The sequence below is a fragment of the Falco rusticolus genome, chromosome 5 (assembly GCF_015220075.1).
Source record: "Falco rusticolus isolate bFalRus1 chromosome 5, bFalRus1.pri, whole genome shotgun sequence".
Taxonomy (NCBI): Eukaryota; Metazoa; Chordata; class Aves; order Falconiformes; family Falconidae; genus Falco; species Falco rusticolus.
Window position 1 is genome coordinate 46,740,471 of NC_051191.1, and position 10,031 is coordinate 46,750,501.

Here is a 10,031-nt window from a genome sequence, read left to right on the forward strand (position 1 = left end):
TAATTTACAAGGTCTCCTTCTCAAGCAAGAATACCCACTGTTCTGGCCCAGCACATTTAGAAAAATAAACAGGCTCATGTGGTTAAAAGCAACACAAAAGAGACAGCAGCAAGATCTAGCAAAATATCATAGGCTAACATCAAGTTCCACTGGAGAAAAGAAAGCACTCGCACACATATCCAGTAATGCCTCCAGTAGGTACACCTGGTAATACAATGTTTACAGTTTTTTGATTTTTTTAACTAAGTCAAAGAAAGGCGGGGGCAGATGTCCAAAGGAAGAAGGCTCTGCAACCTCCAAATTAATACAACAAAGGACTGGTCGCCTGCCAAGCAGAGGTGTGATGACACCGCCTCTAGAGCACGAGTGTTTTCAGATTCTCCGTAAGGATGCAGTTCAAGAAACACTTTTAATCTGACTGGAATAAAAGCCCTTAGCAGGAGGGAATATGGCTAGTTGTCTCCCCGTGAAAGGCTTAAAAACATAACGTGCTCAACTATTTCTAAAGCTAGCTGTAAACAAAACTACATAAACCCATAATGGCTCCAACCATTCACCTTGGGACATAAAATGAATGCAGACTCCTCACACTGCTTTCTGCTCATGTGGTGCACATCTGTGGCACGCTGGCAATGCACTACAATGCAATCTGAGGGACTTCGCCTTTCAAAGCCAGCCCTATATGTTTATTTTTCCCATATGACTTTCTCTTACATTTTTTGTCGGCATCAGTAGCACACAGATCATGATTATTTGACTGCCCTATATAAAACTTCTGATAGTCCCTTTGATAAATTCAGAGAAGATATGCATGAAAACAAAAAAAAATAGCTAAAGAGGGCACAAGATACAGCCTCCAGGAACAGTGGTTATTCTGAAAGTTTACATGACATACCTAGTGATGATTACTCCCAAATGTAAATGCTTTTTCCTTACCTCCACTCCCTTCTTAAACTGAAGTATTAAATTTTCCAATTTTGTGACAACAGAACAAATGCTTTGTAACTTATGCTAGTGCCTCTAATATTTCAAATGGTGTATTAATACTACTAAACTGTCTCAAATGTTGGTTTTAAAACATTTCATATTCAGATTTTTTACCTGATCTTCCCTTCTCAACCGATTTTTCCTAGACTAGAAACTTAGATAAACCACCACGTCTTTTTAAGACCATGAGCAGAGAGGAACGTGGCCAGAAGCACAGGAAATGTAGTCCTGGGAGTTCTGTTCAGGCAAACTGAGGTGGCTGGCAATTTCCACAAAACCTGAAGCAAGATCATCACAGCTTACACTGGCAGTCAGAGCTCACCTTCCCATGCACACTGAATTTTCAGAATTTGCTCTATTAGCAAAATGAGCCATCAAACTATTAAAAAATATACAGGCTTACCTGTATATTGCCACATTGCAAGGGGAGTCAATTATAGCATTATACTGAAAATGGCACAACACAACTCAGCAGATGGTAACCTACATACACATAGAGGTATTTTACCTGGATAATTTCTTCCCAAAACTTTAGTGCTATTGCAATAGTTCTTGGAGCATGAGCCAGGGTGTAAGTTCCTTAGTCATAAAAAATGAGCAACTAGTCAAGGTCTATATTTTTCACTTTAAATGCTATTATTTCTGTGTGCAATGGTCTCATAGTAAAAACCTAAATTAAGAATCACTCTTACAAGTCAAAATCTCAAAGATCTGCTATTCTCCTTTCTAATCAAAGTTCTAATATGCATGTTTATCATGCGCCAAGCTAAACTGAAACCCAATTAAAAGATTCTTATCTTCTGGCATTATTCACTTGCCTACTACACCAACAAGAACCTGAAGGTCACACCCACACATTTCCCCTAACATCATTCATTAAATGCTGGAATACCCAACAGAATATATAAAAAAATACATGAGATTTTCAGCCAACAGAAGATCTGATTGTTACTTTACTGTACTGTCTGTGTCCTCTGTACTTAAACTAATTCCCATGGCAGCTGCAAACTATGACGGAGAAACAAACGGGACACTATTTCGAGGATTACTGGTATACAAAGTGCCTAGATTGCCCATGTTTAGAATTGATATCAATACACCAACTAGTTTGTTAGTGTCTGATGCTCAGGATACATAACAGCCACTATTTTGATTTGTATGCTGAACCCTGGATAAGATTCCACGTTTAAATAAAATTTAAAGCCTCTTCCGCCTCTCCTCAACTTGGATGAGATTGTACAGTCAGTTTTATTGTACCCTAGTTCCAGGGAAACAATCCAGCCTTGGTACTGTGCAGTTTTGGAAGTATTTGCATCACAACGCTTCAGTACTGAAGCGGCAGTACTGAAGGAGAGCTGCAGTCATACTTCCTATACCAGTCCTATTCCACGCTCGCAGTTTGCTAAACTAACCACACACGCCAGTTGCTGTGAGTCACCAGACTTCACAGAGGTCTGTATCTAGAATCTAAACCCACATTCCCATCTCAGCTGTATTAGTATAACATGGAAGATATTCTCTGAAGGTAGTCAACTTTCTCCAGATTTAGCTAACAGAGTTGCAAAAGGAATTTGTTCTTACTTTCCAAATGCTTTTAAAAGATTATTTCTTCTCATGATTTACTGTTAATTGCTGGGAACAAATAATAGTGGTACTTGAGTCTATAAACTTTTTGTTTGTACCATATTGTGACTTGATACAACAGAGGCCACTCAACATTACCACAATATAAACATTTGAAAACAATAACACTCATTAGCATCTTTCCCAAAAAGCTTAAACTGAAATACATCTGATCAATTTTCTTCATATCAAAAACCAAAACAAAAGAAGAAATATACAGAGAGGCAGTAAAGAGGTGGTATCACCACAATAGAGGCAAATGGATGCGTAATAGAAATCTGTTTTCCAGATGAACTGTCAGCTGTTTTGCAAAATGAGGATGGGAAACTTATAGGAGGGCATTTGATTAAAACCATTTAGATAGAATATAATCTTTTTTGTACAACTGTGAAAACATATTTTACACAAACGTCTTTGCTTGTTCACTAGTATTTTCAGAGAAAGACCTGTCTTGTAAAATTGTATTAACAGGACTTAATAGGTTAGTGCTTAGAAACCTTCTACCACATTTGAATGATTGGTAAGAACCATAAAAATTACAACCAAATGATTCATTACATAATTTAGTGACAGTTAAAACTAAAAGACAACATGTAAGACGTAAGTTTTCCTCTCCCAGTACCTCAAATTATCTTCAAGTTAGGATCCACAAAATCAAAAAAATTGTATACTTTAAAGCTGAATAAACTAAGACAGTGTTGTTTGCGTGAAAGCCAAAATACCTTAACATACAGTAACTGGTATTTGCAAGGAGTATCCAAAGTATATTCTGAATCTTCAAATACCGAGTAGTAAGTTGGCAAGCAGCAACACAGATGTGATTGAAATGACTGAAATGGGTCTGAGGAAAGCCAGAGAATGGGCAGTATCCCTCACACACGCAATACATCCTGACACTGCAAAATTTAGAGAAAAGCTATGGGAAGACTAGGAGGACACTCGCACAGGGCAAGCAAGAGTTACTCCAACGCCTTAGTTACATTCAAGGCCTAGGCTAGCATTTAAATGTTTGCAACATGCAGTTAATCTCAGTGCATTAACAGAAGTGCTGACACACTCAAAAATAAATACATGTCTAAGTGCTTTAAAAGATCAAAACAAAGTAAGTTTGTGGTTTCCTACAGAAATCCTTCTCCTGAAGACCCTGAGCTGTATCTAACTGCTCAGATGTAGACAGAGCACATGGCATAGTCTTTAGAAACTTTTCTTCACACAGCTGATTGATATTTGTCTTAGTTCATAGGTGTATCCATTTCATAGGTGTCATCATACAGGCGAGCAGTTTTCAACATGTGGCCCTTGACACAGAAGTCTATGGGTTCCTCCTAAAGGAGGGGCAAAAGTACCACCGTCCTACTACAGTTGGCTCAACTGCAACATAGGCATCTGCACAACTGCTCAAAAATAATTATGGCTCCACAGATACGAAAAGGACAAACACCACTGCTTTAGTCACAGCAATGCTACTTGAGCAAATCAGACGTGATGTTGGTAACTAACTCCATCAGAGTAAAAAAGTCTAATTTTCAGCTGAGTCGTATCTGCTTAGGTCATGGCAAAAGTTGTCCTCCAACGTTCTTAACTGTAATATAACTATAAAATAATTACTTAAATATTTAGTGTTTCAGTACACTCTGAGATACCAGCCATGAATTACACTGATTAAGCAGATCAACAGTTCCAGGGTACTTTTTGGTACTGCAAAAACTACCACAGTATTCATACAAAATTAAAAATGCAAAATGACTATACAGTTATTAAATGGCATTGAATTAGCTGGCAGTTAGTGCCTTAGTGATATTTTCACAATGCTTATGGCAGGTATTTTCTTTAGTCTTTGCTTTTAGAAAAGCAGCAAGTCTCCTTCAAAGATCTTTTGAATTAATATCCACTCTTAACAGCAAACAATTAAGAATTTGAATTCTGACACAATTACTGAGTTAAGGAAAGCTTTAAGGACAAAGACGCATTTTCTTTTTGTGAAGCGCACAGATGAGACATACTTTGTGCTTCATCTGCTTTGTTTCCATACATGCAGCCCTGTATTTTGCGGTGCAGTGAGCTAGACTTCCTGTGCCTACACCTTGACATTCTCCTCCAAATCATGACTAATTCTTTAATCATTCATTTTTCAACAAAATACTTCAACATGAGAACACACATATTCAGTCTTTCAAGAGCTTTCAACAGCCTCCAGAATATTAGTTGATTCATTTAGCAAGCCACTGACAAAAGTATCTGTCTAATGATTCGAGACTGTGAGATTCCCTGCTGTGGTGAACACCAAGGAGAAAGCCACGTGAATCAACCCAGGGATGCACAGCACAACAGGATTTTCAAAGGCCTGTGAGTGACAGCCTGCTGCATGAACCCTTGGGTGCGGTTATAAAGACACACCGCAGCTCAAAACCAACAGTGCTCTTTGCAACGGGCTCAGGCTGACAGTGTCCTATAATCAGTGTCACGGCTCTAGATGGATTCAAGCAGCAGCATCCAGGCATGCTGCACATCGGAGCCATCACAAGAAAACTGGTAAACGGTTTGAATGGCACAAATGAGTCCAACCTGCCATATCTCTGTGGGAAGTCCTAGCTAGTTTATCTTTGCTATCCTAGATTATTTAGTACTATGACCGACAACTGCTCACAGAGATAACAGTAACTACATGAGCATACGAATTTTATACCAGGTCACCAAGATACACTAGTCAAAGTAAGTTTTTATAAATACATGCTTCACAAATAACTGTGTGTTGGTTCTCCCGCCCTTATCCCACTCTCCCTTACCTTCAGTAGCCAAACGTCTGTTTATTTTGGCATCCATTTCTTTCTTCTGAAGCAACATGTTGTCATGTGATTGCATTCCCAAAGCTAAAATCTGTATTTTCTGTACAGCTGATAGACCTCCACATCCGTATTAGGTATACCTATCTTCCTACATGTAATCTTAGGAACCTCAGAGCAAGCAACAAGCTCCAAGCACCTTAGTGAACCTTCAAGATTACTTTCATTCTGTGCCAAGTCCTCCAGAACAGATGTTTAAACCAAGGTAAATTTCAACTTCAGTTATATTAAGTCACTTGACCAGTAATACCTTCCCATAAGAATACCTCTATCATAAGTATGCCTCCATCCCAAGAAGGGCATTACAGCAAGAAGGTAAATTTTATGTAACTGGACTTCATGCACAGCAAAGGGGAATACTTCAGCCTTTGGAGTGAGATACTTTTCATGATTTAAGTTTAACGAAATAACATTAAGTAACAGGAGCAAAGAACCACTGTGAATCAGTAAGCAGTAAGAACTGCAAATGAATAAAATATTTTTGTTTCTACACATAAAAGCATCCATGTTCACAGTGGTTTATAAAAGCAGTCATGAGGAAGACTGTAGCTGAGTTTCTCGCCCTGTGCTTATTTCAGCTGTTGCATCTAGCTGGAGTTGGTGACATCAGAAAGGATATAAACCTGTAGGTTTCTTCTTTTTAGGAACAACTCATAGACGGGATTTGGAAAATCAACATACAAGCAATGATGACAATATCTCCTCTCTTAGGAGATACTATGTATTCTTCTCACACACCTTCATACTTTGTAAATTAAAACAGGTAAAGAATAAAATCATACTTACAGTGAAAACACCTTTATTATTTGAGTGAAAACCATCACGCACTATTTGATATTTGGATTTTTCTTTCTGTTCCAAACAGAACTGTTGTATTTTTGACACATATATAGATTACTTCTTACTCACTTTTTCAAATATACAGAACACAACTAGTACACTACTACTACATCTGTTTTTCTATGAGGACATCAAGATGCTTTTATTTATGCTGAGTGAAAACAATGTATGAAATTTATACAGTGTAGATAAACTACATATATATTTATCTGTATATGTGTGTGCTTCATCTACGCTGATTCATTAAATGGCACACTGAAATTCCTTCAATATTTAATGCAATAAGTGGGCAATTTAATGTTCGTATTTCAAAGAGAAATAATAAGAGCTAGGGAACGCTCTTCAGTACGAGTTTTGGTATTGTACACCACACTAACTGTTCCATAACATATTCAACAGATTTTTGAACATTATGCCCAGTAATGCAGTTAGAATTTTACCAAGGAAATAAAACTCCTGAACTCCAAAAGCTCTTACTACCTGATGACTGCATTTGACTGAAACAGAGATTAGGCATTTTTTGTTTTACACACTACTCCAAAAATTCTTCTCTGCTCAACTAGGAAATCAAGAGGCATCAGTGTATGGAGACTGTACCACTAATCCAGTAATAAAAGTCCTCTGTAAAATGATGTTAATAAAGAACTTTTCTAAGCAGCTTGGACATAGGAAGTACAGGAAACACTGAAGACCCTCTAAGGTAAACACATAGTATATTGCAATTAGTTCTCCAACCAAGTACTACTTTTTTGCACAATATTTGCTAGTTTAGTGCTATCAAATGATGACTCACATAAGTAGCTAAGTGTTATTTCCTATTACATGCAATTTTATTCACATTTTTTGATATTTCCTCAAGTCAAAACTCACTTGCAAGCAAGACTCCATTTTCTTTGTTTGCTCCAGACCTTTTTTTTTTTTTTTTGCACAAAGTTGTTAACTTCTAACTTATGGGGCATGGCAAAAATCTTTCTAATTCTGAACATAGACTTCTTTCAGGACCACTATGAAAATAAATCATCATCATTAAATAATTACACAAACCACTAAGACAAAAGCGGCATGTACAAAATCTCTTGAAAATTAGATATGTAAAGCACCAGTATGGGAGGGTTATGTGAGTGAATGTACACGACCATCACCTCAGTATCTTGGCACAAGAGCCTTCTAATAGTGCAGTTACACACAACTGTCACAGATGCATAGCACATACCGGTTGTAACACAGGCTTCTGTGTACCTCATCTCTGCACTTCACCCTATCAAACTATCTATGCATAAATTACATTTAATCTGAAATAACTGAAAAGTCTGTATGAGCAAAATACGAGATGAACCATGACCTTCTGCTTGAAATTAAACAAAACCATTGGCTTTTGGAGTCCTCATGACCAAAAAGATGCTGCATGGTGTAAACTTGTCTTAGCACTACACCCCTAAGTAAATAAAGATGTAACTTGTCTCCCTTTCAACTGCAATGTTAGAAAGGCTGACAGGGCTTCACAAAACCCTCCTGTGTTAGCGAACGGAAACTCCTAATGAGATTAGTTGGTGTGTGTGCAGACATTACTTAGCCATGACTAAATGGGCTCTCTTCCTGCAGCCAGTGGAAAATTCAGGGAACTTTTTCCCCCTGCAGCATCAGAGTCCCTCTAACCTTCAGCAAAGCCAGATCCAAAAACAACTCTCCACTTTCTCTCCCTTTCTCTCTCTCTCCTTCCCCCCACCCCCACCCCTTCCCTTACAAACATTTTTAGTGTTTTTTCGGCTGGTCGTGGAAACTATCCACGTCGGCCAAGGGGTCTTGGGGCAGGGGGTGGCTAAGTAAAGCGGGGAGGGGGAGGGCCAGGGAGAAGGCAGAGGACTACAAAGGAAACTCTAAAAAGGAGCAAATACATAAACCTGAGAGGGAGAAAACCACAGAGTTTCTTTGTGAGCTGCAGTGACTCATTTTCAAGATGTTGTCTGCTGCCAGTTTCAAACCGGAAGCGCATGGCAATTAGTCTTGCTGTTTCCAGACAAGCCAGAAACTCTCCCGACACTTTTTTTTTTTTTCCTTTCTTTTTTAAAGCCCCTTCTGCAGTTTCTGCAAGAGCCTTCCCGCCCCCGCCCCCGCCTCCCCCCCGGCCCCGCTCGGCCTCGCAGCGGCGCTGGGGACCCCTCGGCGACCCCCGCCGCCGTGACAGGCACCCGGGCGGCCCCCGCCGCCCCGAACGCCGTTATCGTGATGCTGCTCCTACGGGGCAGGCCCCCGCGGCCCCGGCAGCCGGACACAGGCGGGGAAGGGGGGGTGGGATACGACCCGGCACCGCCGAGGGGGCTGCGGGGTGGAAGGGGTCCCAGGGCTCCCCCCGACCGCTCCGCCCTGTCAGGCAGCGCCCCCCTCCCGGCCCGGTCTCCCCTCACGCCCCAGCCCCTGCCCCCGCGCCCGCCCGCGCCGCGCACACGCTCCGTCCCCTCACCTACACCCGCGGCTCCCGGGGGCGGCAGGGCCCCCGGGGCAGCCCTCGACCGGTGCGAGGAGTCCCCTGAGGCGGCGGGAGCCCGCGCCCTCCAGCCGCCGCCCCCTGCCCTCGTTGCCGTCCGCGCTGCCCGGGCCCCACCTGGGCAGGACCCCCGGGCCCCCCGGCCCCGCGTGGGGCTCCGAGCCCCCCTACCCGCGCTCCTCACCTCCAGCCCGCCGTTTGCCCCGCGGCGTCCCCCGCGCTGCCCCACCTGCCAGGGGGGCGCCGGCCTCCTCTCCCCCTCCCCGAAGACCCCCGAAACTTTGCAGGAGTCGGGGCAGGCGCCGCGGCACTTGTACCTACCCAGCGGCTGAGGGACTTTTCCGCTCTCTCCTGGTAGTTTAGAGGGAGCTGGGTAAAATCCCCTGGTTCTCCATGCTGACAGTCTTCTGCAAACGCTCTGTTGCTCTTGTAATGAGATCCTGATTTCCCCCCCCCCCCCCCCCCCTTTTTTTTTTCGGCCGGAGTGTGTGTGTGTGTGTGTGTGTGTGCGCGCCCGTGTGAGAGCGAGCAGGAAGTCAGAGCAGTCAGACAGAGCCGGCTCACTTCCTTTCCTGCATTATTCCCCAGGCGGTTTGCAGTCTGTGTAAACAGGCTTTTCCTCCCCTCTCCCCTCGCTCTGGCCACTGATGTGCAGCATGGCTGTAATACAAGACACACACATAGTAAAACGGGTAACGGTAACTCCAGCGGCTCGCAGGGAGCTCCAGCGGCTCCCCCGACCTCCACCTCTTCCTGTGCTACACCCCTGGGGAGGAGCTTCCCACCAGCCCGGCGCTGGGCCCACCGGCGGCACACGGCTACCAGCCGGCCGCAGCGCCTTGGCAGGACCGTGCCCGCTTGTCCCCGGCTGCCGGTCGGGAGGTGCTTGCGAGGCGCCCGGGAGCGGCGCTCCGTCCTGCCGGCGCATGGCGAGGGGCCTGGGCGAGGCGCTGGCCCTGGGAGCGGCGGCCGCCTGGCCCCGCCGGGCTGGGGGCTCAGCCTTGGGTGCCCGCGGGCTGGCGGTGCGCCCTTGCTGCCCGAGCGTGCTGGGGCGCCTTCTCAAGCTGGACCTCGCATAGACAGCAAAATACGGGAGCGGCGCGACATGGCACAAGGATATAAATTATGGGAAATGGCATTTTAAAAGTCAGTGGGCGCTCCTGTTGTCAAACCCGAGCTGGGTCTTCCAGCTCAACATCATGCCTCAGGCAGGCCAGCGGTAGTTTGCTGACTGGGATTTAGGCTTTGACCCT

The 10,031-nt window shown here is 43.6% G+C and overlaps 1 protein-coding gene across 2 annotated transcripts in view; it reads right to left on the reverse strand.

Moving 5' to 3' along the window:
• ELK3 (ETS transcription factor ELK3) overlaps nt 1-9,519 on the reverse strand; it is a 39,661-nt gene extending 30,142 nt beyond the window's left edge. For both annotated transcript variants that reach the window (XM_037389710.1, XM_037389709.1), the window contains exon 1: nt 9,100-9,519. The gene's annotated coding sequence lies outside the window, so the exon portion shown is untranslated. The remainder of the gene's footprint in view (nt 1-9,099) is intronic.
• Between the last annotated feature and the right edge of the window lie 512 nt (nt 9,520-10,031).